Genomic DNA, 27388 nt, shown 5'->3' with positions numbered 1-27388 from the left:
GAAGCACAGGGAAAGAAAGTCCCCACACTCATCTCATCAAGCGGCCAGACCGACACATCTTGTCCTAAGCACAAAGTTCAATTGAGGGCCACACGGAAAGGCAGCAGACTCCGCTTGGACTGTACCCTTCCACAATTTCCAATTCCTTCTCCCCATTCCTAGTTAACTTTGGAATATGTTACAAGCATACAATGCATAGTGTCTTAGTTATCCAGCACTGCTGTAACAGAAATGCCACAAATGGATGGCTTTAAGAAAGATAAGTTTATTCTCTCACTGTCTAGTAGGCTACAAGTCCAAATTCAGGGTGTCAGCTCCAGGGAAGGCTTTCTCTCTGTGTCAGCTCTGGGGGAAGGTCCTTCTTGCCAATCTTGCCCTGGACTAGGAGCTTCTTTGCGCAGAAGGATCAGGTCCAAAGGATGTGCTCTGCTCCTGTTGCTGCTCTTCTTGGTGGTATGAGGCCCCATGTCTCATTGGCTTAAGACACTCTCTAACCTTGCAGACCTCATCAATATAACTGCTTCTAATCCATTGTATTACATCATAGAGACAGGATTTACGACACATAGGAAAAGCACATAAAATGGTGGATCATCACATAAAATGGTGGACAGCCACACAATACTGAGAATCATGTCCCAGCTAAGCTGCACAGATATTTTGGGGGGACACAGTACAGCTTATGACACACAGCTATTATTATTTTTTAAAGAATTATCTTTTAGAGCAATTAAATTAATACATTTCTAAATATAACCTATTTTTTTCCATATTTGATACTTTGTACAGATTTTGGTTTCTGGCTGATATTACAATCCTCTTTCTATAGAATCTTTGTAATCATTTTTTGACGGGTTATTGTGCTAGCAACAATTTAATTCAGTTTCTGGCTATCTGAGAAAATGTTCATCTATCATTTACTTTAAAAAAAAGTGTAGTGGCAAATGTACATGCACCAAAAAATTTTTCTTTTTAACCTTTCTATGTGTACAATTTAGCAACAAGCAACTTAGCATGTTGATCAAATATTACCATTACCTGTTTCAAAATTTTCCCATCACCGATAACAGACACTCAGGTTATATAATTCTAGGCTGACTTTTGTTCACTCCCAGCATGAAATACATGACTTCATCATTTCATTACTTCAATGGATTTGAATATAAATCTGCTTTACTTGTTTTCACTGTTCCTCTGTAAGTAATGCAGCTTACTTTCCGACCAGGATGTTCTTTGTCTCTGGATCGAAGCAAGATTTATATTTTTAATCTTCATTTTATTGTGGTACAATTTACATAGCTTAGTGTTTTCTTTTTTTAGTTATCTAGTGCTGCTGTAACAGAAATACCACAAGTTAATGGCTTTAACAAGCTGAAGTTTGTTCTCTCACAGTTTAGGAGGATAGAAGTCCAGAATCAGGGTTGCAGCTCTAGGGGAAGGCTTTCTCTCTCTGTCAGCTCTAGGGCAAGGTCCTTGTCATCAATCTTCCCAGGGATCCTGGGTCCAAAGGACACACTCACTCTTCTTTCCTGGTGGCATGAATTTCCCCTTCACTCAGCTCCATTCTCTCTTTTATATCTCAAAAAAAAGTTAACTCAATATGTACCCACAACTGCCTCTAATCCTGCCTCAATAACATCATAGAGAGTAGGAATTTCAACACACAGGATAATCGCATCAGATCACAAAATGGGGGACAACCACACAATACTGAGAATCACATTCTAGTCAAGTTGACACACATTTTGGGCGGGGACACAATTCAATACAGAACGTAAACTTTGCATTTTAACTGGCTTTATCTGTTAATATGATGACATTGATTAGATCAAAAATGTTCAATAACTTTTATCACTATTGACTTCTAAAACTTTTTCATCATTCCAAACAGAAACTCCATATCCATTAAGCAATAACTCCCCATCCTCCTCTGCCCTCCAGACTATGATAACTGCCAACCTACCTTCTGCCTATTCTAGGTAATTCATGTAAGAGAATTCATACACTATTTCTCATTTTGTGTTTGGCTTATTTTACTAGGCATAATATTGTCAAGATTCATCCATATCAGAACAGGTATCAGAACTTAGTTCCTCTTCACGTACTGATGATTTTACACTGTACATATACACCACTTTTTTTAAACCAACCATCTGTCAATGTGACCTTGCATTTTCACTTTTTTTTAAATAATTTTTTATTGTGCTTTAAGTGAAAGTTTACAAATCAAGTCAGTCTCTCACATAAAAACTTATATACAACTTGCTACATATTCCCAATTACTCTTCCCCCATAAGACAGCCCGCTCCCTCCTTCCACTCTCTCTTTCGTGACCATTTGGCCAACTTCTAAGCCCCTCTACCCTCCCATCTCCCCTCCGGGCAGGAGATGCCAACATAGTCCCAAGTGTCCACCTGAACCAAGTAGCTCACGCCTCACCAGCATTACTCCAACACATTGTTCAGTCCAATCCATGTCTGACAAGTTGGCTTTGGGGATGGTTCGTGTAGGGGGCCAACAGAAGGTCTAAGGGCCATGATCACCAGGGTCCTTCTAGTCTCAGTCAGACCATTAAGTCTGGTCTTTTTTATGAGAATTTGGGGTCTGCATCCCACTGTTCTCCTGCTCCCTCAGGGGTTTTCTGTTGTGCTCCCTGTCAGGGCAGTAATCGGTTGTGGCCAGGCACCATCTAGTTCTTCTGGTCTCAGGATGATGTAGTCTCTGGTTCATGTAGCCCTTTCTGTCTCTTGGGCTCATTATTATCTTGTGTTCCTGGTGTTCTTCATTCTCCTTTGATCCCAGTGAGTTGAGACTCATTGATGCAAGTTAGATGGTCCCTTGCCAGCATTTAAGACCCCAGACGCCACTCTTCAAAGTGCGTTGCAGAATGTTTTCTTAATAGATTTTATTATGCCGATTGACTTCGATGTCCCCTGAAACCATGGTCCCCAAATCCCTGCTGCTGCTTCACTGGCCATCAAAGCATTCAGTTAATTCAGGAAACTGCTTTCCTTCGGTTTAGTCCAGTTGTGGTGACCTCCACTGTGTTGAGCGTTGTCCTTCCCTTCACCTAAAGTAGTCGTTGACTACTATCTATTCAGTAAATGCCCTCTCCCTCCCTCCCTCCCTCATAATCACAAAAGAGTGCGTTCTTCTCAGTTTAAACTATTTCTCAAGATCTTATAATATTGGTCTTATACAATATTTTTCCTTTTGCATCTGACTATTTTCACTCAGCTTAATGCCTTCCAGGTTTCTCTATGTTATGAAGTGTTTCAAAGATTCATCACTGTTCTTTATCAATGCATATAATATACCATAATTTATTTATCCATTCATCTGTTGATGGGCACCTTGGTTGCTTCCATCTTTTTGCTGTTGTAAACAGTGCTGTAATAAACATGAAACATGGGTGTGCATATATCTGTTCGTGTAAAGGTTCTTATTTCTCTAGGATATATTCTGAGGAGTAGGATTGCTGGATCATATTGTAATTCTATTTCTAGCTTTTTAAGGAAGCACCAAATAGATTTCCAAAGTAGTTGTACCATTTTAGATTTCCACCCACAGTGTATAAATGTTCCAATCTCTCCACAGCCTCTCCAACATTTAGTATTTTGTGTTTTTTGGATTAGTGCCAGCCTTGCTGGAGTGAGATGAAATCTCACTGTAGTTTTGGTTTGCATTTCTCTAATGGCTAATGATCTTGAGGATTTCCTCGTATCTGCTAGCTGCCTGAATGTCTTCTTTAGTGAAGTGCCTCTTTATATCCTTTGCTCATTTTTTAATTGGGTTGTTTGTCTTTTTGTGGTTGAGTTTTAGCAGTCATGTAGATTTTAGAGATCAGGTGCTGGTCAGAGATGTCGTAGTTGAAAATTTTTTCCCAGTCTGTAGGTGGTCTTTTTACTCTTTTGGTGAAGTCTTTAGATGAGCATAGGTGTTTGATTTTTAGGAGCCCCGTTTATGTGGTTTCTCTTCAGCATTTTTAGTAATGTTTTGTTTTCTGTTTATGCCCTGTATTAGGGCTCCTAAGGTTGTCCCTATTTTTTCTTCCATGATCTTTATCGTTTTAGATTTTATGTTTAGGTCTTTGATCCATTTGGAGTTAGTTTTTGTGCATGGTGTGAGGTATGGGTCCTGGTTCATTTTTTTGCAGATGAATATCCAGTTATGCCAGCACCATTTGTTAAAAAGACTGTCTTTTCCCCAATTAACTGACACTGGGCCTTTGTCAAATATCAGCTACTCATATGCGGATGGATTTATTTCTGGATTCCCAATTCTGTTCCATTGGTCTATGTGTCTGTTTTTGTACCAGTACCAGGCTGTTTTGACTACTGTGGTGGTATAATATGTTCTAAAATCAGGTAGAGTCAGGCCTCCCACTTTCTTCTTCTTTTTTAGTAATGCTTTACCTATCCGGTGTTTCTTCCCCTTCCATATGAAGATCATGATTTTTTCCTCCATTTCATTAAAAAAACCTTTGGAATTTGGATGGGAAGTGCATTGTATATATAGATGGCTTTTGGTAGAATAGACATTTTTACTATGTTAAGTCTTCCTATCCATGAGCAAGGTATGTTTTTCCACTTATGTAGGTCCCTTTTAGTTTCTTGCAGTAGTACCTTGTAGTTTTCTTTGTATAGGTCTCCTACATCTTTGGTAAGATTTATTCCTAAGCATTTTATCTTCTTGGGGGCTACTGTGAATGGTATTGATTTGGCGATTTCCTCTTCAATGTTCTATGCACCCTATCATTGGGTGCATAAATATTTAATATGGTTATATCTTCCTAATAAATTATCCTTTTAATCATTACGTAGTGTCCTTCTTTATCCTTTGTGGTGGATTTAACTTTAAAAGTCTATTTTGTCAGAAATTAATATTGCCACTCCTGCTCTTTTTTGATTGTTGTTTGCTGGATATATTTTTTTCCATCCTTTGAGTTTTAGTTTTTTTGTGTCTCTAAGTCTAAGGTGTGTCTGTTTTAGGCAGCATATAGACAGATTGTGTTTTTTTAATCCAGTCTGCAACTCTCTGTCCCTTTGTTGGTGCATGTAGTCCATTTACATTCAGTGTAATTATAGATAAGAATTTTTTTTTTATGAGTTTAGTGCTGCCATTTTGATGCCATTTTTTGTGTGTTGTTGACAATTTCATTTTTCCACTCACTTTTTTGTGCTGAGAAACTTTTCTTTGCAGAATGTGTGTTCCTCCTTTTCATACTAATTGAATTTATTTTTGTTGAGTCATTATGTTTATCTTGGTTTTTGTTTTGAAGTATGGAATTGTTAGGCCTCTTTGTGGCTACCTCAATATTTACCCTTATTTGACTAAGCAAAAACCTAACTTGTATCGCCCTATATGGCCTTGGTTTCCTCTTCATATGTAAGATCTATGCTTCCTGTATTTAGTCCCTCTTTTTTGACTATTGTACTCTTTTACATAATGACATCAATGATTCTCTTTTGAGCAATTTTTTTTTAATTAATCATATTTTGTTTTTGTGAGTTCCGTGTCTGAATTGATATCAGGATGTTTTGGTCTGTGACTTTCTGTTGTGTTGGTATCTGATATTGATTTTCTGACCCAAGAATTTCCTTTAGTAATTCTTTCAGTTTTGGTTTGGTTTTTGCACATTCTCCAACCTTGTGTTTATCTATAAATGTCTTAATTTCACCTTCATATTTGCGAGAGTTTTGCTGGATATATGATTCTTGGCTGGCAGTTTTTCTCTTTCAGTGCTGTATATGTCATCCCATTGCCTTCTTGCCTGCATGGTTTCTGCCGAGTAGTCTGAACTTATTTTTATTGATTCTCCTTTGTAGGTGAATTTTCATCTATCCTTGGCTGCTGTTAAAATTTTCTCTTTATCTTTGGTTTTGGCAAGTTTGACAATAATATGCCTTGGTGATTTTCTTTTGGGATCTACCTTGTATGAGGTTCAATGAGCACCTTGCACAGATATCCTTTCATTTTTCACGATGCCAGCGAAGTTTTCTGCCAAAAGATCTTCAACTATTCTCTCTGTATTTTCTGTCATCCCTCCCTATTCTGGAACTGTAATCACATGCAAGTTATTCTTCTTGTTAGAGTCCCACATGATTCTTAGGGTTTCTTCTTTTTTTCTTTTATCAATTTTTCTTCAAATATATTGGTCTCATTTGCCTTATCCTCCATCTCCCACACTCTACATTCCAATTCCTCAACTCTGCTCCTCTGACTTCCTATTGAGTTGTCTAATTCTGTAATTTTATTGTTAGACTTTTGAATTTCTGAATGCTGTCTGTCTATGCATTCTTGCAGCTTATTAAATTTTTCACTATGTTCTTGAATAATCTTTTTGATTTCTTCCACTGCTTTATATGTGTGTTCCTTGGCTTTTTCTGTAGATTGCCTTATTTCATTTCTGAGGTCATCCCTGATGTCTCGAAACATTTTGTATAATAGTTTTTTTATATTCTACATCTGGCAATTCCAGGAATGAATCTACATCTGGGGATGATTTTAATTCTTTGATTTGGGGGTTTGTAGAAGCAATCGTGGTCTGCTTGTTTACGTGATTTGATATCGACTGCTGTCTCCGAGCCATCTATAAGATATCATAATGTTTTCTTTTATATTTGCTCACTGAGTCTTTTCTTCTTGTTTTGTTTTGTTACAATACACCCAGATGGGCTACTAGATTGTGCTATCTTGACTGTTGTAGCTTTTGAATCACTTATGTCCTGTTACCATCTGGCCAGAGCTGTTACCAGGTATATAAGCCTATAAGTCCATTCACTATTCTTGAATAGAATCAGCTCAGGTGTCCTGGTACCGGGTCACCTAGTGTGTGGTATATGCTCTCACCTATTAACTTAGAGGAGTAGTGGTGATGGTTGTATGCGCCAGTTTCTAGTCACGGCAGGGGGTCACACTCAGGGAAGGGCAGGATGCTGACAGCCTTACCCCGAGTATCAGTGAGGTAGGGGTGGCTCTATTCTCTAGAGCTCTCTGGTGGGTGGGCTCTGCAGCTGTACCTTAGGCACCCAATGCTTGTACCTCTATAGATTTGGTAGGCGTCACTATTCTCAGACCCCTTTAGCAGGTGGCTAGTTATTGTGGGTGGAGGCTCAGCCCTCAGTTCCCTGGTGTGGATGAGTGAGGGCTCCGTTTAATAGGTAGAGAGGTATGTGACCTCCAAAACTTGCCTTTCCAATGCTCAGCTAAAACAATTACTGTTGGATCTCTATCAGAATTGCCTTTACTTTATAATAGTCACCTGGTTCCCTGTAGGGATGAAAGCCAAAGACTCTGGGTCTCTTATGCCTGGGTGGAGCTGGTTCTGTATTGTTATTCCAGTTTAGGGAAGCCAGGGAAGGATTTTTCCTTTGATTGTTAAATGCTGCTTTTCTCAGGCCAGGAGAATGGGTTAGAAAGAAAGAAAGAAAGAAAAAACTAGCAGTGCACTTCACTCTCTGGCCCAGGGAATTCCAATGTGAATGAGCCAGCCAGGGCAGGGAGGGGAGGGATCAGATAGATAGTAGAGAGTAGTGCAGCAAGATAGACAAATTTACTTCACTTGTTTGGTGAGGACAGTTTTTTCTGAGATTCCAGAGGGATGTGTAGCTTGTGTGTGCTGGCTGTATCCCCCCTGAGACTGCCCCAAATGGTTAGGGCTGCGTCCCATGCTTGTGCCATCTCAGGCAGCCACAATTAGCTCATCCATGCTTAGTCCAAAGCCCAGCACCAAGGTTTCCTGCCTGGGATGCTGCATTCCTGGGTCCAAAACCAATCATTGCTTCCCTGTGGTGTTTCGTTTTCCTGTCAGCTTGTCAGTGTACAGCCTGCGTGTGCTGGCTGGGTTCTCTCTAAGGTTGGTCGTAGGGGTTAGGCCTGTGTCCGTGCTTACACCATCTCAGTAAGCTACAATCAGCCCCACCACTCTAACACCAGGAAACCGTGAGGGCTCAAGGCTGCGGCATGGCACACTGGCTCTGGAAGCAGTCGCTGCTTCAGCATGTGGCTTTTCCCTCCCCTGTCACTCAGGTCAACTTCTTAGTTCTGTGTTTGATGGTCAGGATTCATAGATTGTCCTGTATGTAATTGATTCACTTGTTTCTTCGAGTCTTTGTTGCAAGAGGTATAAGCAGAAGCTTCTACCTAGTCAGCCATCTTGGTCCCACCTTGTTTCACTTTCTGTAAGTGAAAAATGTTACCATGAAAATTAGTGTGCAGGTATCCTTTTGAGTCTCTGTTTTCAACTATTTTGGAAATGTTCATAGGAGTTGAACTGACAGCTCTTATCTCTGCTGAAATTACCTATTGCCCTGCAGTCTGTCTACTTTTTACTTTAGACCTTTTAGCATAATAATCATACTTAGTTTAAATTTTGTGTTTAATTTTATACTTCCAATACATGTCTCATATGTGAATCTCATTTGATGATATGTCGATTATGATTTGTTTCTTGCTCTTTGGTTATCCCCACCCCCCCTTTTCTTTTTGTGGAAAGATGAATATGCTTGTTAGCTCAGTAGATATTCACTTGTTATTTGATATATTAATTTTTCCCTTGCATACGATCACACCCTATCTCCTTTAATGTAGAGATTTGTATGAATCTAGGCAGGGCTGCATTTGGAGTTAATTTTTCTCATGGCTACCACAGAAGAAAATCATTTTTGCTACAACTACCGGAGACTTCAGATTTTTCTAGAGACATCCTGTTTTTGTCTTCACGCTTGGACATGGTCTTCATTTTGTTTCCTCTACAGAGAAAATCCATCTCTCCATTCTCGCTGGTGCATTCCTCTGTTATGTTTACATGATGGTGATTAGTATTGCGGAAGAGTTTGGGCTATAGGTTATTTCTCTGATATGACAAGGTACTGTAGGATACGAGGCAAGATATCTTCTGAAATGCTCTTCTGAATGACTACGAGTGCCCCAACAGGTCATCTCTTCTGCCTCACTGGCTAGAAACTATTAGTCTACAACAAATTCAATGGATCTAAACATTACCTGGTGGTGGGTAAAGATTACCTAGAAACACTACAATGTTTCTCAGGAGAGTTCAGGTTTCCATGTTTTACAGACTCTAACAATGACTCTTAATTCTCCACAAACATCTGGCCCCTCCATTCCCAATGTTCATAATCCATCTTAATTTTCCTATCAAACTACTTACAGGGGAAAAATTCCAGCAGTCAGACCTCCCATATCCTCAAAATAAAACCCACCACCACATTTTCATTCTTCCTCTGGTCACGATGACTTGTTCTTCTCAGTGGGTTCAGCATTATTAACCTTCAAAAACATCTCACTTAAATCTTTTTCTCTTTTCTTTTTTATTCACAAGTTTCTTCTGTCTTCTAGGTCTCTGAGAAGCTGAACACAGTCTAGACACCAGGTATAACTCATTGCCATCAACTCAATTCCCACTCATGGTAACCCTATACAACAGAGTAGAATTTCACCATTCAGTTTCAAAAGCTGTAATTTTAATGGAAAATACTCCTGTATCTTCCCTCCTCCACAGTTTATCTGGTGGATTTGAACTACTGACATTTTGGTTAGCTCCCAAGAGCTTAACAGCCACACTACAAGGCCTCTTTGATACCAGATGTAATTGTCTTCGATGATCTCTATAATTGCCAAAATATGTTTACAGTCTTAGTAACTTAATACTTTCTTCTTTTCTGGGGAAGAACAGACCCTGGGAGCACATCCACACCCAAGTGAACATATGCCCACTTTTTTTAATGTATGTGTGTATACCTATCTATGTATACATATACATATATATACATATACATACACATGTACATATACAGATATACATATATATATATATTTTTTTTTTTTTTCCTCTGAGAGCCAACTTTTTATATCATATACCTTCTGGAACATCAGCCCCTGAAGACCAAGACAGACACTACTTCCTCTGTGCAAACTCAGGCCCCAGAGCCTCCTTGGTGAATAATGGAACCATCAGGATCTGGATGTCAGATGTTGTGCCTTCTACTCCACAATCCCGTAGCAGGTCAACCGGCTTTTCTAGGTCCTATTCAGATGGTCCATATTTTCCTGTCAATCATCTCATCCTTTTTCTATGGACTTTAGTATTGCCTACATTCAGGCATAAGGTTGGTTTATTATTTAGTTCATTTAACTAATAGTGAATATTAGAGATGTGATATATTGGGGGCTCTTTTCTGCTTATTCAGTTATGTGGAGAAAAGGAATTATAAGAAACGCAGAGATCTAAACCCATCAATTAATGAGTGAACCCACTGGGCTGAGGTGGATTGGCATGCGACAGTCACACAGGTGCCACAGGTCAGGACATGAGCAGAGCAGATATTCTTTATGCAATCCTGATGTTCATAGATAATGGCTCACACAAATTCTGTTTCCTTCCCAGTGGGTGCTTCCAAAACTAATTACCATGATGAGAACACCTAACATCACTGGGTTTCTACTATAAAGTTCACACATAAAGTTACTTCCAGGATTCCCAGTTTGCATCTGTTCAGACTGAAGCTCAGAGGTGCGAATCCAAATCCTCAGGGTCACACAGTGAGAAAGGACAGAGAGAGATGTGCTGTATTTTCCACCAAAATTTATTTGTAGGATCTCAGCCACAATTCCAGGATTCAGTGACATATCATCTCTGGAGGGCAGCTTTCAGACGTTTTTTTCAGTATAACCTGCCTCCTGGGATAAAGAGTTTCCCTGTGTTCATGGTCATCTTGCGCCTTCTGCAAATCCGTTCTAAAGGCAGCTCTATTGCCATGTCCAGTTATGTTATTTTCCCTAATGTACTGGATATCGTCCTAAATGTATGAATGTAGAATGTATAAGAACTAATGAATAAGAGAAGGAAAGGGAAGCGATTAATTAAAGTGTAAATATTGATACCAGTATTGGAAGAGACAGGGCCCGTTTTCTTCTAGGTATTAAATTTTCTCCATGGGGCTCACCACCCTTCCTGCCTTGTGTCGACTGGTATGGACATGGGACCTTCTGCCCAGTGCACCTACAGAGCTCACTGTAAGTTAAATGGTGAACATACTTCAGCCCATCCTTCTAGAGAAGACTCTACTTCTCTAGTGACATGTTCAAGGACCAATTCTCCCAGAAACTGCTGTGTACAAAATCATGTATTACCCTACAAGAGATATAATGAGAGAAAGGCAGTGGGAGACCAGGCAGGAACCGCCCTGCAGGGAGAGTTTGGGCTGCAGGGGGCGCTCAGAATCCACAGAACATAGGGCCCATCTGTTGAGAAGATGCATAGGAGTCTAGGAAAAGGGATTTCTTAAATTAGCATGATATTTCTTTTACCTACACAGAAAATATCTTTCCCATAGACCTTCTCATAATTGTGTAATGTGTGTACATGTGGGTTGGTGTGTGTTACTTTTATACATGTGTTTGTGTGTGTTAATGTGGATGCATTATTTTGAAAAAATAGTGTGTGTTATTCTGTGTGTAGTAGCATGTAATGTCTGTGTTTCTTCTATTGTTATAATATCAGTGTGTGTTTCTCTGTGTGTTAATCTGTTTATACATCCTTCTGTTTCTGTATTAGTGTGGGTAGATGAGGTGTGCATGTTTGTTAGTGTATGTGTGCTAATGTGGTGCACTATGTATGTGTTAATATTTGTGTTAGTCTGCCTGAGTATTCTTGTGTATGTTAGTGTGTGTGTTAGAATGCAAATGTTTTTATATGAGTCTGTGTGTGTTAGTGTGTGGTCACATTACTGTATTTAATTACATTACTGTGTGCATAGTAATACGTAAGCATTGGTCTCTCTGTATTTGTGTGTATATATTCTCTGGGCTGTCTTTTATCCTATTTGTTCTGGCATAATTTTAGTATGAGAAGGGCCTTAGTGCCACTTAATAATTTTCAAAATTAGATTATATATATATCAGATGGCAAAGCCTTCTGCCTGATAGCTCTGAGCTCTGAATTCTAATTTATGTCATATTCCTCTATGTCTTTTCAAGGTTTCCATGACAGAGAACTGAGTCAAGAGCAGCTAACAACAACAAATGCCACATTTCCTGGACACTAAATATTTCCCCTGTGATAACAACTCCCAAAATGAGTTCTAATCCTAATCTTGCATCTTCTACTTGGGCATCTTTAATATTGACGGCGGAAATTCAGGGCACACTGGAAATCTGGTACCCAGAGACCCTTCTGCCTAGAGGAAGTCTCTCTGGCCATAGAGAATGGCCTATCAGGCCCAACTATCCAGCCAAACCCATTTGTGCCTCAAACGCATGGGTCATGAGAACTCCAAAGTTTTCAACCTTTTACCATTGACAAGACAAATGTTTAAAACAGCCAGATCTCTCATTGCTAGGAGTAAACTCCTTTAAATGTCATTTCATTGTAAGTTAATATAGAGTAAATGCTCTGTGTTGTTTAATTTGCTCTCCTCAGTGTGTACTTCTCCCATTCATCTAATAAACCTCCCACTGCTCACATCTAGTTGTGGGCTCTACAGCATATTTGAAATAGATGAACTTGATTAGTGAAGCCACATCTACCCACTGCTGTTTCACAGTTTTGTTTTTTTTTTAACCCCAGTAGGACTTCCTATAATTTCCACTTACACCTTTTATCAGGGTGGTATAATTATTTAATGTCTGTCCTCTAATTAAAGTATAAACTACAAAAGATGATTCTACTTTCTTTTGTATTTACACTTTAATCCAGTGACTGGAACAAAAGAAGTCGAGATAAATATTTATTGATATGCTGAGTAAGTCAGTTGGAAGTAGCAGCCAAGCTCTCAGCTTTTCAGAAAGAGTTTCCAGCTCAATCACTGTGACTGTTTTTGCACAGCTCTCCACCTCCCCTCTCCATCAGATGTGGTACTCCCTGTGCTTCCTGCATGAGGAACACCCCCTGAAGCCCAGGCTTCTTCTGCCTCTGTCTCTGGGTCACCCTGCCTCCACTCACTTTCCATGTGGGCACAGAAAACTGGCCTGAGCACCAGATCACCAAATTGTTCATCTGTACAAGGACAGTGCAATTGTCCTTGACAGAGCCAACATGGTCCTGTGGTTTTGCTTTGGGAATGGAATACTTGAGCAGGCCAGAATCGTGGGTGTTATTGTTCAGATGAGCTAGGGAAATCAGACGTAGAATTAAGCCAATGAAAAAAGTAAAGGGAGAGAGAGCCTATGTTGAATGGCCTCATGTCCCCCTTGATGAAAAAAAAAAATGCAGAGTCTTAATGACCCTGATATCTTAGTGTTATTGAAATAAAAGAGAGTAGGATGGTCATGGAAAATAGGCTGGAAGGAGAGGAAGCCACAGGTGCTCAAACAAATGTCTTCCTGGCCTCTTCCTGCACCTGCTCCTATGTTTGGTCCCTTCTGTTTGGTGTTCATAGAAGAGATTGGAAAATGGTCCCTGCCTGCATTCATTTGCTTATCAATACCCCCTTCAGTACAGTGGGGGCACGTGAAGAGTATAACTTCTACACTAGAGCCTTCATGAATGAGAGGGATGTCAATCTGTTAATATCACCACAACTAAGAGACACAAAATGAGATGACGTGCTTGGATGTGTGATCTTTGGATGCTAAAGCTGAATCCCAGGTTGCACTTCTCTGGCCAATCCAAATAACCGAAGTCTCCACTTATGTGGGCCACTCCTGTTGGAGTTACCATCTCCTCCACTTTTTTCTTTGTCTCCATCTCATCTATGGCCTTGTCAAGTTCTAAAAAATGCTGGGGTCCTTCAACAGCTGCACTATGGGTGTCCTGCCCCATAAAAGGCCAAGTTCTTTGGGGAAATCAGGTGTGCATGAGTTCAAAAGTCTCTATATTTTGAAATTCCCTGAAGTTCACCAGAAACACACATCTACAATGTTACTGGGCTGGCACCCATGAAATGTAGAAAAGAAACCAATCCCTGAACTCATAGGCCAATGTCTAAGGAAAGTAGGGAAGAAATAAAAAAGAGGAAAAAAACTGGTTGTTTTTTTTATTTCTAAAATATGTCTAGCAATCATTACCAATGTCCTAAGTCCATTATTTCTGACTATAAAGAGAAAAGGAAAAAAGCAATAATAATTTCCATGAAGACATTGATTAGGTCAGGTTTACCACTGAGAGAAGAAATTGTTTTGTATCCTCACAAATTAAACTTCCTTGAAGGGGTTTCATTTCCTACCAATAATTTGGGAACTAGGAATAGGCTACAGCTTAAGGACAATCTCGAAGATCACATATTCTGTTGCCTATTTCCTTTTGCTGTGTATGTTTTCCATCATGAAGTTCTTATCACACACTCTTTTCTCCAACATTGTATTTCTGCTTGGGGCTGTCAGGAGGTTGTGATGTGAGCTGGCTCATAATACCCTGGAATAGGAAGGGATTGTGTGTTTGATTGGTTTCTTGGTAGGTCAGTTGGGAGGTTGGTTATTTGATTCACTGATTTTTCCTAGGTACAGAAGAGTACCTGGTGTGTGACTGACTCTCAGATCTCCAAGTGAATGAATGAGAGCCAACCAATCAATGCAGGTACATTGGGGCTCTGTGACTGACGTAAGATTGCATATGCTGGAATCTGGGGAGGTTCCAAACTCAACCCACAGCTGTGGCTGCCATCACTTGCACCTCTGCCACCTTCCTGCCTCTAACTTGCTTTAGGAATTAGCTTTGGAGAAATCCCCTTGTGGCACTTGAGCCCAGTTCATCCAAGAGCTGTTCGTGGACCTGAGACCTTTTATCAGCCAGTGACACTGACAGTCAAAAGCCTTGTGTGGTTTCCTGTTTAAATACAACCTCCCTGCCAGGGGACTCCAGAGCCTGCTGAGCTAGAGTGACCTTGTTCCACAAATGCCTGTTCCTTCCTCATTATTCCTCTGGTGGTAGTGGGTCTTCCAGGAGATCACTGTCAGGTAGACAAAGTGGGTCACGGAGAATTCACAGAGGGACAGGGTTTTTAATGTGTTTGCTTCCATTCATCTCCAGGTGTCCTATCAGAGCCCTGAAGGCACAGTGTGTAAGTGCTTGGCTGCTAACTGGAAGTTCAGTGGTTTGAACCCACTGGTGGCTCCTCTGGTGAAAGATACGCCAGTCAGATCCCATAATGTTTACAGCCTTGGAAAACATACGAGCAGTTCTACCCTGTCCTATAGAACTGCTTTGACTCCTTATGGACTCGATGGCAATGGGTGTGGTGTGTGAGTCCTGTTCCAGTTTCAGCTACAGAAGTCAGGCCCTCAAGTGGTCAGGTACTCAGTGACCCTCCCCCTCACCTGCACCATCTCTGCTGACTCAGTCTCCTGAAGTAGTGCTACTTGGAATTGGATCAAGAAGCTCCCAGACAGAGGCCTTCAGTGGGTGGGAAGTACAGACCGTATGCATTATACCTCCAAGGCCAACCCAGACATGTCCAAAAACCAATTCTCCTTGAACGTGAGCTCTGTGACTGCTGAGGACGCAGACATGTATGACTCTGCCAGGGACACAGTCGGGGAAAAACAATATAAGCACAAAAATCTGCCTATAGAGCAATGGGAGGAGATGCTGAGGATCACAGAGCACAAGCCCCACAACCAGAACGGGTGTTGCGATGAGCAAAGATGGACTTGCATACTTTGTACTGAGTTAGGTTTAGTTGAACTGCTCAGCATCAGATTCACAGGAAACCCTATTTACACATTGGAGGATTGCATTATTTTCTCTTAATTTCAAACAAAGAAATTTTTTTTTTCACATTCTATACGGAAGGGTGTGCACAATCATCAATCCCTTGTCACCTCAATAAGGATGACTTTCAAAACAGTTCCTATTGTGGTGAAGGAAAAATAAGTTTTGTTTATGTTGTCATTTGCTTTGAGAATCATGCCACTCTTTATAGAGACTTTTCTATACATGCCTTTTTCCAGCTGTGGGTCCTTTGTGTGTCTTCTTGTAAAAACAATAATAATAATATTAAGGTAAAATTCACATGATGTAAAATTAAGTGTTTTGAAGTGTAGAGCTCAGTGACGTTTAGTGTATTCACAATGTTGTGCAACAATCAACTCTATGTAGTTCCATGACATGCTCATCACTTGATGTGGAAACCAGAACTCATTAAAAAATCATTCCCCTTCTACACCTCCTTCCAACTCTTGTAATCACTAATCTATGTGTTCTTCTTAAACTAGAATTTCAGGGTCACTGAAATACCACCCTTGGGAGATGTGGATCTGGGGCCCATAGGGTGCGTGTCAGGTGAAGAGAAGGGCTTTCCTGATCCAAAGAAGAACTTTACATCTCTCTGCCTACAGCCTGGTGTTCTAATGTACTTTCATGAGAAGGAAATGGTTCTGGGGTTCAACTCTGTGAGATATTGGGAAGGTGACCCATGGCATCATTATCACAAATCTTCCCAGAGCTTCAAAGCAGTGCCAAGCAGACCAAAGATAAGCTGTATTACTAGCACCCCACCCACTGAATCAGTTTTTATACTCAGGTCATGAATTAGAGGACAGGAATCTCATGAGGAACACTTGAAGTGCTGAGGTAAAGAAAATGTGTGAGGAAGAGAAGGTCTGGCGTCCAGAGGAACTAGATGGTGCCCGGCTACAATCGATGACTGCCCTGACAGAGTACACAACAGAGAACCCCTGAGGGAGCAGGAGAGCAGTGGGATGCGACCCCATATTCTCAGAAAAAGACCAGACTTCATGTTCTGACTGAGACTAGGAGTCCGGTGGTCATGGCCCTCAGGCCTTCCGTTGGCCCAGGACAGGAACCATTCCCAAAGCCAACTCTTCAGACTTGAATTGGACTGGACAATGGGCTGGAGAGGGGTGCTGGTGAGGAGTGAGCTTCTTGGATCCGGTGGACACTTGAAACTGTGTTGGTATCTCCTGCCTGTAAGGGAGATGAGAAGGTAGACGGGATTAGAAGCTGGTGAAATAGACATGAAAAGAGAGAGTGGAGAGAGGAAGTTGGCTGTCTCATTAGGGCGAGAGTAATTGGGAGTATGGAGCAAGGTGTATATAAGTTTTTGTGTGAGAGGCTGACTTGATTTGTAAACTTTCACTTAAAGCACAATAAAAATTATTAAAAAAAAAAAAAAGGCAGAGAGAAGGTCTGGTGGGATGAAGAATTACTTTTATCAAGAATTTTGGTCTCTGTTCCTGGAATCTGAGAGGTAACTTCCAAAACATTCACATATGCTGACTGAATGGAGTATCTTGGTTATTAAGAAAAACTTGGGCTTGGTGAAGGGAAGACCCAGGCAGAGGACATCTCCCAAGGCAACAGCCAGCATCCTTTATCCAGTGAGAATGCTAGAGAAAGGGGCCTCCCTTCACCCTTTTTCACCTTTATATACAAATGCACCTCCCACATGCAAATCCTCTTAGCTAGCCTGATGAACTCACAGCACATATTTACTTAAATGCAGGTTCCTCCTCATGTTGGAGAACATTTTCTGGGAGTCATGGATCTCATCCACGGGAACATGAAGCACCTATGGGTTTTTCTCTTTGTGGTGGCAGCTCCCAGAGGTGAGTGTCTCAGAGATTCAGACATGAAGGCATGGGGGTGATGCATCATGAGCACATGACTCACTGTGGTTCTCTTTGTCCCCAGGTATTCTGTCTCAAGTGCAGCTGAAGGAGTCAGGCCCAGGAGTGGTGAAGCCCTCGCAGACCCTGTCCCTCACCTGTGCTCTCTCTGGATTCTCTCTAAGCAGCTATGGTGCAGGCTGGGTCCGCCAGGCTCCCGGAAAGGGGCTGGAATGGGTTGGTGCCATAGCTGGTAGTGGAAGCACATACTATAACCCAGCTCTGAAGTCCCGGCTCAGCATCACCACGGACACCTCCAAGAGCCAAGTTTATTTAAAACTGAGCTCTGTGAATCCTGAGGACACGGCCATGTATTACTGTGCAGGAGGCACAGTGAGGGGAAGTCAGTGTGAACCCAGACACAAACCTCCCTGAGGGGATCAGTAGCCAGATGGTCTGTAGGGGATATTCAGGACCCACTCAGCTTAGTGGTCCATCTTGTCAGCAGGTGCAGGGGAAGGGTCAGGAAACGGTTTCCTCCCCGACCTGTTCAGTGCCTCTCTAGGGACCCCCATGGATAGTGATTGTAAGGAAAGTACATGACTCTAAAACTGACTGCTTTTCACAAGAAGGAGTTTTGCCTGTCTCTCTGCATCTGTTCCAGGACAGGCTCCACAGTAATATTTCCATATGAGACCTCTGTTTGCAATTTGGGATACTATTTAGTGTCATTGGTAGCCAGGTTTAGAAATATTTAATGCAGGAAACTTTTCTCGTTTTCAACCCCAGCCTGCCCCCTACCTTCAGATGAATTTCCAAACTTTTCATTCTCATGAGTGCAAGTCAACCTAGGTTCACTCAATGCCTTTAACTTAGAATGACCTGGGTAATGCTGCACACATCGATATTAGCATCCATGTATTACAGGGGTAATTTTGTGTTACATCAAATGCTGTGTGTCATAAAGTGGGTATGTCTATAAATAGCTATCATTGATTACGGGCATTCTATTTGCTGGGCCCTGGTTGTACAGTGGCTAAGTGCTGGGTTTGTGGTTAAGTGGTTAAGTTTGTGTCTGGGCTGGGTTGCTAACTAGAGATCAGCAGTTCAAACCAACCAGCATCTCTGAGGTGCAAAGATGTAGTAGTCTGCTTCTGTGAACATTACAGTCTTGGAAACGCTGTGGAGCAGTTCTATTCTATCCTATAGGGACTCTATGAGTCAGAATTGACTCCACAGCTATGTTTTTTTTTTTTTTTTCCTTGTTCATTTGTTTTGATTTTGGCTTTTTTTTTTTTTTTTGCAGTTTTTGAGCAATGAAGCCCTGTTTGGGCAGTGGTTAAGCACTCAGATGGTAACCAGTCACTCAAAGAATGTGGAAGTCTGTTTTTTAAGGATTTTAGCCTTGGAAACCCTATGGGGCTGCTCTACTGTGTCCTATAGTGGTACTGTGTATTGATATCAACTCCATGGTGATGGTTATGTGCTGGGTACAGTGATAAATTCTTTATTGGCATTTTATTATTCAATCATCATAAAAGGCTTATAAACCACGTATTATGTGTTTCTCATTTTACAGACGAGGACACAGAAATTCAGAGAAATTAAAGAAACCTGCTTAGGTGATAAAATTGACAATAGCAAATTGAAAAATTTGTTAGGAAACTTAGGGACAGTGAGCTGATGCCAGTGGGGAAGGAACAACTCAGAACATCAGGATGAGAATGCACAACTTGAACAATGTAAACAATGTCACTGAATTGTACATGTAGTAATTGTTGCATTGGTGTGCATATTATCAAAAATAACAAAAATAAAATTATAGAAAAGGAAAAATATATTTGCTATTTTCTTGAAACTTCAGTTCATTGTTTTGAAGTTCTCAGTTTGCAGTTTGTTCATGTTTGTTATTCTTTTTTTTTTTTTCCTGATCCTTAATCTTCAGTCTAAATAGTAGATTTCATTATAATAATCAGAAACTGGGAAAACCCAAATATCCATCAACAGGCAAATAGCTAAATAAATCTTGTATATACATATGCTGAAATACCAAGCATCAGAATCAATGTGTTTTTGTTAGATATGAAAACATGGATTCAGTCCCACATAACTAGGTTAGTGAGAGAAGCTAAACAAAAATAAGAACATACAGGCTCATATCATTTGAATACAAATTATGGCAAATGAAATAATATGATGACAACTATGTGTTCAGGCTACCAAAATCACATGAGAAGAAGTAATGGTTCCCAAATGCTGTAACTGCCACTAATTGAGGTGGATGTAGAGATCATTGTATTTCTTGTGTTTATACCTCCAGCTGTGATTTTATGAATCCCAAATTTTATTATCAGTGAGTCAAACTGTATGAAATATTTTGAATTTTGTAATAAATATTTACATATGTTGTTGTTGTTATATGCCTTCGAGTAGGTTCCGACTCATAGAGACCCTATGCACGACAGGACAAAACACTGCCTGGTCCTGGGCCATCCTTTCAATCATTGTTTTGCTTGAGCTCGTTCTTGCAGTCACTGTGTCAATCCACGTCATCGGGGTCTTCCCCTTTTCTACTGAACCTGTACTCTGCCAAGCATGATGTCCTTCTCCAGAGACTGATCTCTCCTGACAACATGTGCAAAGTATGTAAGACCCAGTCTCACCATCTTTGCTTCTAAGGGGCATTCTGATTGTACTTCTTCTCAGACAGATTTGTTCATTCTTTTGGCAGTCCATGGTATATTCAATGTTCTTCACCAACTCAACAACTCAAAGGCATCAATTCTTCTTCCATCTTCGTTATTCATCCAGTTCTCAAATGTGTATGATGAGATTGAAAATACCATGGCTTGGGTCAGGCGCATCTTAGTCTTCAAGGTGATATCTTTGCTCTTCAACACTTTCAAGAGGTCCTTTGCAGCAGATTTACCCAATGAGATGCATCTTTTGATTTCTTGACTGCTGCTTCCATGGCTGTTGATTGTGGATCCAAGTAAAATGAAATCCTTGACAACTTCATTTTTTTCTCCATTTATCATGATATTGCTCATTGGTCCAGTTGTGAGGATTTTTGTTTTCTTTATGTTGAGGTGCAATCCATACTGAAGGCTGTGGTCTTTGATCTTCATTACTAAGTGCTTCAAGTCCTCTTCACTTTCAGCAAGCAAGGTTGTGTCATCTGCATAGCGCAGGTTGTTAATGAGCCTTCCTCCAATCCTGATGCCATGTTTTACTTCATATAGTCCAGCATCTCATAATATTTGCTCACCATACAGATTGAGTACGTATGGTTAAAGAATACAGCCCTGACACACACCTTCCTGACTTTCAACCAATCAGTATCCCCTTGTTCTGTCTGAACAGCTGCCACTTGATCTATGTAAAGGCTCCTCATGAGTACAATTAAGTGTTCTAGAATTCCCATTCTTCGCAATGTTATCCATAGTTTGTTATGATCCACACAGTCGAATGCCTTTGCATAGTCAATAAAACACAGGTGAACATCCTTCTGGTATTCTCTGCTTTCAGCTAGGATCCATCTGACATCAGGAGTGATATCTGTGGTTCCACGTCCTCTTCTGAAACCAGCCTGAATTTCTGGCAGTTCCCTGTCGATATACTGCTGCAGCCATTTTTGAATGATCTTCAGCAAAATTTTGCTTGTGTGTGATATTAATGATATTGTTCTATAATTTCCACATTCAGTTGTATCACCTTTCTTAGGAATAGACATAAATCTGCATCTCTTCCAGTCAGTTGGCCAGGAAGCTGTCCTCCATATTTCTTGGCACAGACGAGTAAGCACCTCCAGTGCTGCATCTGTTTGTGGAAACATCTCAATTGATATTCCATCAATTCCTGGAGCCTTGTTTTTCGCCAATGCCTTCAGAGTAGCTTGGACTTCTTGCTTCAGCACCATCAATTCCTGATCATATGCTGCCTCTTGAAATGGTTGAACATCGACTAATTATTTTTGGTGTAGTGACTCTGCGTATTCCTTCCATCTTCTCTTGATGCTTCCTGCATCGTTTAATATTTTTCCCATAGAATCCTTCACTATCGCAACTGGAGGCTTGAATTTTTTCTTGACTTCTTTCAGCTTGAGAAACACCAAGCGTGTTCTTCCCTTTTGGTTTTCCATCTCCAGCTCTCTGCAGGTCATTGTAATACTTTACTTTGTCTTCTCGAGCCATCATTTGAAATCTCCTGTTCAGTTCTTTTTTTTTTTTTTTTTGCTTGATCAATAAGTTTATTACTTTATCTGAAAAATCTTTATAAAAAATTGTGATTTGGTTTAGCTCTCAGCAGCCCGCTCCTGAGCTCTGAGGAAGCTTGCCTTCTTCTGAGCTAACCGATCTTTCTTCTGGGCAAGAGACATTTTGGGACAATTTCACCTCTTCTTTTTAACATCTTTCTTAGGCTTCTTCTCATAAACTGGATTCTCTCTTATAGCAGCATGTGCTTTCTTGTACATCTCCTCCATGTCTGGAGTTACGTTGTTCTTTATGTATTGAGAGAATTGTTTCTTATAAGCATCTCCATCTTCTTCCATTAGGTAACGCATATAATCTGCAACGTTCTGACCCATGATGTGTTTCCGACGTACTTCTGCATTGAATTCCTTGCTTTCTGAATCGTAACCAGGGAATCGTTTGGTACTGTGAGGGATGGACAAGCCTCCATCCACTGCTCCCTTCAGAGCCCCAAAAACTTTATTCCCAGTGGTAGTTCTGGCAAGACCTGCATCCAAATAGCATATGAAGGCACTAGGTTGACCATCAATGCTTTCCACATTGTATTCATCTCCAGTTACCTCCACTTGGCCTTCATAGATCTTGTCCATCCCAAACCTATTGAGAAGCCTGCGGGCCAACAGCAGACCAGTACAATACGCAGCAGCATAATTTGTCACGCCGACTTTCACACCGTACTTTGGGAGTTCGTGAGCATAAGCTGTGCAGACTATCATATCCTCTTCTATACAGGCATAAGCAATCTGGCAAATGATATCTCTGTTGGTTCCACGAACTATCATCCTGTATTTGGGTGTGTTGTATTTATTTTTTTTCCTGAATTACCAAGCGTTTCCGAGCATAGTAATCAGTTTTACCCTCTCGTCTTCTTCTAAATTTCACTGGGTATCTCTTGAAGTAGGCCCCGTTCTTCACAACTTTAACAAACCCCATCCTGCGGAACAGAGACTGCTGTCCGTGGATTGCCACAGACCTGCAGGCCCAGCAGCTCTACGGGGCGGGGGGAAAGCCTGTTCAGTTCTTTTACTTCATCAATTCTTCCTTTCGCTTTAGCTGCTCGAGGTTCGAGAGCAAGTTTCAGAGCCTCCCCTGACATCTATCTTGGTCTTTTCTGTCTTTTCAATGAACTCTTGCTTTCTTCATGCATGATGTCCTTGATGTCACTGTACAACTCACCTGGTCTTTGGTCACTAATGTTCAATGCATCAAGTCTGTTCTTCAGATGGTCTCTAAATTCGTGTGGGATATACTCAAGTTCATATTTTGGCTCTCATGGACATGCTCTGATTTTCTTCAGTTTCAGCTTGAACTTGCATATGAGCAATTGATGGTCTGTTCCACAGTCAGTCCCTGGCCTTGTTCTGACTAATGATATTGAGATTTTCCATCGTTTCTTTCCATAGATGTAGTCAATTTGATTTCTGTGTGTTCCATCTGGTGAGGTCCATGTGTATAGTCTCCATTTATGTTGGTGAAAGAAGGTATTTGTAATGAAGAAGCCGTTGATCTTGCAAAATTCTATCAATCTCCAGCATTGTTTCTATCACCAAGGCCATATTTTCCAACTAGTGATCCTTCTTCTTTCTTTCCAACTTTCACATTAAAATCACCAGTAATTACTAATGCATCTTGATTACATGTTCGATCAATTTGAGACTGCAGCACCTGATAAAAATATTTTTCTTCATCATATTTCATTCATGCAGATCTTTTTTGGTTTATTGCAGCAGTGTTTTGTAGTTTTCTTTGCATAGGTCTTTTACATCCCTGGTTAGATTTATTCCTAAGTATTTTACTTTTTTAGGAGCTATTATAAGTGGTATTTTCTCCTGTTTTCCTTTTCATCATTCTCTTTATTGATGTGTAGGAATCCAACTGATTTTTGTATATTTTGTGTGTGTTTTTTTGTGTATGTGTCCTGCTAATCTGCTGAATCTTTCTATTAGTTCCAGTGGAGTCTTTTGGGTGTTTTATGTATAGTATCATATCATCTGCAGATAGAGATAGTTAACTTCTTCATTACCATTTAGGATGACATTTGTTTCTTTTTCTTGCCTTATTGCTCTAGCTAGGACTTCCAGCACAATGTTAAATAGGCTTGGTGAAAAAGGGTATCCTTGTCTTTTTCCTGTTCTCAAGGGGAAATTTTCAGCCTCTCTCCATTAAGAATGATGTTTGCTGTTGGTTTTGCACAGATGCCCTTTATTATGTTGAGAAATTTCACTTCTATACCTATTTTATTGAGATCTTTTACCAGAAACGGGAGTTGGACTCTGTCAAATGCCTTTTCTGCATTGATTGAGATGATCATGTGATTCTTTTATTTTACTTATGTGGTGGATTATGTTGATTGATTTTCCAATGTTTAACCATTCTTGAGTACCTGGTATTCAACCCACTTTATCCTAGTGTATTATTTTTTTGGTATGATGCTGAATTCTATTGGTTAGAATTTTTTATTACCTTTTTGATCTCTTCTCTTGTTATGGGTCTGTTCATAATTTCAACATCAGTTGCTGTTAGTTTGGGTAGGTATTGTGTTTCTAGAAATTTGTACATTTTCTCTAGGTTTTCAAATTTGATGGAGTGTAGTTTTTCATAGTATTCATTATGATCCTTTTTATTTCGGTTGGGTCTGTTGTAATGTACCCCATTTCATTTCTTATTTGGGTTATTTATGTCCTCTCCTATTTCTCTTTTGTCAACTGCCAGGTGGTTTGTCAATTTTGTTGATCCTTTCAAAGAATCACCTTTTTGTTTTATTGATTCTTTCTATTGTTTTTCTATTTCATTTACTTCTGCTCTGATTTTTATAATTTCCTTTCATCTGTTGACTGTGGGCTTCTTCTGCTGTTCTCTATTTGTTCAAGTTGTGTAGCTAATGTTTTGATTTGGAGTCTTTCTTCTTTTTTGATGCATGCATCTACTGCTGTAATTTGGCCTGTGATCTCTGCCTTTGCTGTGTCCCAAAGGTTTAAGATGATGTGTTTTCATTCTCATTTGATTCTAGCAATTTTCTCATTCTCAGCATACTAGACCATATATTTGTCCAATTCAAAATGACCAATACCAATTCAGCTCACTAATGTCTAGGGTATTGATGTTTATGCATTCCATTTCATTTTTGATGATTTCCAATTTTCCTAGATTCATACTTTGTACATTGCATGTTCTGGTTATTAGTGAATGTTGGCAGCTATTTCTTCTCATCTTGAGTCATGCCACATCAGCAAATGGATGTCCCCAAAGCTTGGCTCTATCTGCGTCATTAAGGTCAACACCACTTTGAGGAGACAGCTCTTCCCCAGTCACATTTTGAGTGCCTTCCAACCTGAGGGTCTCATCGTCGAGCACTGTGTCAGACAGTGTTCCCCTGCTATTCATAAGGTTTTCAATGGCTAATTCTTTTCAGAAGTAGACTGCCTGGTCCTTCTTCCTTGTCTGTCTTAGTCTGGTAGCTCAGCTGAAACCTATCCACCATGAGTGACCCTGCTGATTGAAATACTGGTGGCATAACCTCCAGCATTACAGCCACACACAAGTCCCTACAGTATGACAAACTGACAGATGCGTGAGGGAGACATGCAATAGATGTTCAATAAGTGGTTGCCAATTTTAGTAATAAACAAGACAGCATCTACATGCAAGAGAATAGTTAAAAAATGTGTTATATAAAATGATATGTGTGAGTAAATGGGTATTTATAGTAATACCTACCATTGACTAAGGGTCTTCTATTTGCTGGGCCATGGCGGTGCAGTGGTTAAGTGCTGGGCTGCTAACAGAAAGGTCAGCACTTCAAACCCACCAGCCACTCAGCAGGACGAAGATGTGGCAATCTGTTTCCATAAATATTACAGCCTTGAAAACTATATGTAGCAGTTCTACTCTGTTCTATAGGGCCTCTATCAGTCAGATTCAACTCGACAGCAATTTTTTTTTTCTGGGAAATGGAATCTTGGTGACCCAGCAGTTAAGCACTCAGATGCTGACCAAAATGTTGGCAGTCCAAGCCCACCAGCCACTCAGCAGGAGAAATATGTGCAATTCTGTTTTCTTAACAATTACAGCCTTGGAGACTATGGGGCTGTTACACTCTGTCCTGTAGGGTTGCTATGTATCCAAATCAACTCCATAGCAACAGTTATGTTCTGGGTATGGTGCTATTTATTGGCATTTTCTTATTTAATCATTATAACAGCCTTATAGACCTCGTATTTATGTATTTCTCGTTTTATAGACACACACTCCCTGGGACACAAAAATTCAAAGAAATTAAAGCAACCTGCTAATGGGATAAAACTGACAATAGCAACTCGAAAGATAGGATAGGAAACTTAGGGGACAGTGAGTTGATGTTAATCGGGAAAGAACAGCTTAGAACATCAAGGTGAGAATGTTTTCAACACTCGAAGGTTATAATGAACGTCACTGAATTGTATGTGTAGTAATTCTTGAATTAGTTTATGTTCTGCTGTGTATATTCTCAACAATATCAAAAACAAAATAAATTATAAAAAAAGGAAAAATACGTTGGCTGTTTTGCTGTGACTTCAATTCACTGCTGTGTTGAAGAAAATTTGTCAATTTGTGGTTTGTCCATGTTTGTTATTCTTGTTATTGTTGTAAGAAAATTACAGTCCCTTTTTTTTTCCTGCTCTCTAAATCTTCAATCTGAAAAGCAGCTTTCATTATAATAACTAGAAATTGTAAACAATCTAAATATCCATCAACAGGCAAATAGATAAATAAATCGAAATTTATAAATATATTTCAGTATATGCATATACTGAAATACTGAGCATCAAAATCCATGCATGCTTATCAGATATGAAAATATGGATTCATTCCCACATAAGTAGGTGGAGTGAAAGAAGTCAAACAAAAATAAGAACATACTATCTCATATCATTTAGATATAAATTGTGGCATATGAAATAATATGATGACAACTCCGTGTTCAGGCTACCACAATCACATGAGAAGAAATAATTGTTCTCAAATGCTGTCATTGCCACCAAAGGAGGCTGATGTGCAGCGCATTGTATTTCTTGTATTTATACCTCTAGTTGTACCTTTATAATTTTCAATAGTATTATCAGTTAGTCAAACTCTAGGAAATATTTTGAATATTGTGGTATTTACATATTGTACTCAAAAAAGGTTTTTTTACTTTACATTTTCATTGTACTATTTGATATAATTGGATTTGCCTCACCTTCAACATGGTGGAAGGCCATATGGCTGACTCACAGCATTATGTCAAGGGCTTAGTTATCAATGATTCATTTCTCAACATAAAAAATTGGGGTAGGAAGTTAATTACTTACTACATATTGAATATTCAGTTCTATTCCAGTCCACAATGGAGGTGTTCAACCTCTATGGAGCTTCCTTTGCTGGGACCTCTTGTTTGACAATATGATGCTTGGCTCCACAGACAGACCATGTTTATTGATGTTGGGATGAAACCCCCCTTCTACCTTCTTACACCATTTTCTCTTGATCTGTGGCTCTCCCTAGCTGTTCATTGTAGGACAAGAGTTAAATAAGGGGGGAACCACAATTTCATCTCTTAAGTCCCCATAAAAAAAAAAATAACAGGTCTT

At 40.0% G+C, this 27388-nt stretch overlaps 1 pseudogene and 1 gene segment (V, D, J or C); one reads left to right on the top strand and one right to left on the bottom strand.

Annotated features, from left to right (window-relative positions):
• Positions 1–27388, top strand: part of LOC126064594 (immunoglobulin heavy variable 4-61-like) — a 197856-nt gene that overhangs the window by 4860 nt on the left and 165608 nt on the right.
• Positions 21821–22727, bottom strand: LOC126064710 (60S ribosomal protein L5-like; annotated as a pseudogene).

Source organism: Elephas maximus, chromosome 21 (assembly GCF_024166365.1).
Source record: "Elephas maximus indicus isolate mEleMax1 chromosome 21, mEleMax1 primary haplotype, whole genome shotgun sequence".
In the NCBI taxonomy this organism is placed as follows: domain Eukaryota; kingdom Metazoa; phylum Chordata; class Mammalia; order Proboscidea; family Elephantidae; genus Elephas; species Elephas maximus.
This window is presented reverse-complemented; position numbering and strand designations above follow the sequence as displayed.